This window comes from Lactuca virosa, chromosome 4, assembly GCF_052849685.1.
Source record: "Lactuca virosa cultivar CGN04683 chromosome 4, Lactuca_virosa_CGN04683_v6, whole genome shotgun sequence".
In the NCBI taxonomy this organism is placed as follows: Eukaryota; Viridiplantae; Streptophyta; class Magnoliopsida; order Asterales; family Asteraceae; genus Lactuca; species Lactuca virosa.
In genome coordinates this window covers 437,137,655-437,140,864 of record NC_136429.1, presented here as the reverse complement: position 1 = coordinate 437,140,864, position 3,210 = coordinate 437,137,655, and positions in this window count along the sequence as shown.

The window sequence follows — 3,210 nt, the reverse complement described above, 5'->3', positions numbered from 1 at the left end:
TCTGCAGCAGCAGGACACTAATGATGGTTATGACACTATATGGGTAGTTGTCAATAGATTAACCAAGTCTACCAACTTCATATCGACAGAAGAGACGAATAAAATGGAGAAGCAGACCAGAACGTAGCTTCGAGAGATCCTCTGATTGCATGGGGTACCCTTATCCATTATCTCTAACAGATATGGTACGTTTACCTCTCGCTTCTGGTAGAGTTTGCAAAAGTCCCTTGGTATGCATCTGGATATGAGTACAACTTATCATCCGCAAACCGATGGCCAAAGTGAAAGGACTATTCAAACATTGGAAGACATGCTCAGAGCATGTGTGATAGATTTCGGAAATGCATGGAATACACACCTTCCTTTAGTTGAGTTCTCATACAATAATAGCTATCACACGAGCATCAAAGTGGCACTGTTCGAAGCACTATACGGCCGAAAATGTCGATCTCCTATTTGTTGGACAGAAGTTGGCCATACCTAACTAGCTAAGAAATTTGCAAGGGATGCCCTACAAACAGGCTCAGAGATTATCCATGAGACGAATGAAAATATAGTGCAGATAAGAGAACGCATGAAGGCAGCACGTGGCCGTCAAAAGAGCTACGCCGACGTGAAGCATAAACCATTGGAATTCCAAGTTGGAGACAGGTTGATGCTCAAAGTATCTCGTTGGAAAGGAGTTATAAGATTCAGAAAGCGGGGTAAATTAATTGTGAGGTACATAGGACCATTCGAGATCCTTGAAAGGATATGTCCAATTACGTATCGACTTTGGTTACCCCAAGAGCTTAATAACATGCACGATGTCTTCCATGTGTAAAATCTTAAGAAGTGCATTTCCAAAAATACGCTCGTCATGCCACTTGATGAAATTCAGATTAACCCTGAACTGAAATTCATCGAAGAGTCAGTCGAAATAATGGACAGAGAGGTCAAACGACTCAAAAAAAGGTCGGATTCCATTTGTCAAGGTGGGATGGAACTCTAAGCGAGGACCAGATTACACATGGGAATGTGAGGACCAAATGAAGTACAAGTACCCTCACTTGTTTGATGGAAGCCCGATGAAAAGATAAAATTTCGGGATGAAATTTCCTAAATAGGAGGAGACTGTGACAACCGAGAGGTTTCCGTCACTGATCGCCATTAGGAAAGAGAAGAAAATATATATAATAGCTTAGTATTGTAATATTTGATTTTTGAGATAATAAGAATCAAATGTGTCATTACATTTATTTGTTAAAAACATCCATTAAGCTCAAAAATTAGCGTCCGAAAGTTGTAGAGTTTCCTAAGCTGGTTAACATACTTGGATAATACTCGTTAACGTTATCGTAAGGATATAAGATTCATAAAAACCTGACTCTAAAAGAAATATTTATTGATTTTATAAAAATAGAAATCAACCGCGTAATTAAAATTTATTACGTCAAAACAGTACTTCGAGATTGGTTGAGTTTTGACTAAAAGTGCCAAAAGGAGTTTCATAGTACTCCTCGATATATAAACTTTAGGAAAAACTTTACCGAAAATTGAGTTCGTACGAGAGAGATATAATTTTTATAAAATTATTTATTTTTAACCCCGTTAGGCACAAAAATGAAAGTTAAAATTAGCAAAAACAACCCAAAGGAGAGTTGTGGTGCCCACTGAGATCATCACACATATATATATATATATATATATATATATATATATATATATATATATATATATATATATATATATATATATATATATATAGAGAGAGAGAGAGAGAGAGAGGGCTTAGATTGGAGCTCGCACGAAGAAGTTATGATTTTTGTAAAAATATTTCTTGCACGCCAGGTGCACGTCTCCGCATGCCACACACCTGACATCGGATTCGAGTAGATTGCGAGAGATGTGGCCGAGTGGGGGAGTGACACGTGCCAACTTCCAGATGGAGCCACGATTGTCACGCGCGGCATGCACATATATTTTCCCAACGCACACCTCCAAAACTCGATTATAGATAGAGGGATGTGTCATTCCAGTTTCACACACTCTCAGATTCATATCTTTCTTTCTATCTCTCTCTAAGTGTTGAAGTAGCTGCCATCTGGAGTGATCCCCGAAGTCCCGAGTCTGATTCAACCCTACATCAAAGGTTTCGCGTGACTAGGGTGAGTACACAGCCCTTATTTTCACTATTTTAGATCTATATGTGGTCTGACAACCCCACCCGTTATTTCTAGCTACAATCCCGGTAGGATAACTTTCTTATTAATCATTATTCGTCGTCCGATGAAGCATCGTGGTAGGGTACAATTTTTAGTCAAACAACGTCGATTATGGTGGCTCATGGTAGTACATTAGATCAACTTAGAGTGCATACTACCATTAGGCATGCCATAGAATGGTAGATAAATTACATTAGGATCGTTAGATATCCTACAAATATACTAAATTAGGATTGATAAAATACATCCTAATAAGATAATAAAATAGGATCGTTAGATATCCTTAAAGATAATAACATAGGATCGTTAGGTATCCTAAAAGATAGTAAGCTAGGATTAACAAAATACTTTAGGAAAAGGTTTTTCTGAAAGAAAAAGGATTATTAAACTAATCATACCAAATAAAAGCCGAAAACTCTATAAACCTATGCACTCACCAACATTATGTTGAAGTTTTCAAAAATACATGTATTCTTAGGGAGATGAGTGAGAAGGAGGATAGTCGTGTCAAGGAGGAGTCATGTCAAGAAGGAGGAAGTCTAGAATAAAGCTACTGGAATTTAAGTACCATATGTTATCATCTTTAGTCATGTTTAGGAAGCGTGTTTGTCATTTCAAAACAATGTAACCCCAGAATAAATTATAATAAATAAAAGAAATGTTTGAGATAAACCTTGTGTTATGTTCTTTATTTATCTGTATGCCTCGATCCGATTTCCCTATATTTGAACGGCCCAACGTTTTCGCCGCCAGCCGGGGATGTGACACACTTTCCTCTTTTAATATGAGCTATCTCTCTATCTTACCAAAGACTCCTCTCCGAGCTATGAATACCACATTCTCACTAGGTCTATAGAACAAGTATCCAAAAGATTTACGTGGGTAACCAATGAAAACTTCGCATCCCCAAACCTTGATGTGGCCTAACAAGGGAACTTTCCCTGTCCATATATCGTGGGGTGTTTTGGCAACCTTTTTAGTAGGTACAAGATTAAAAATATGGGCA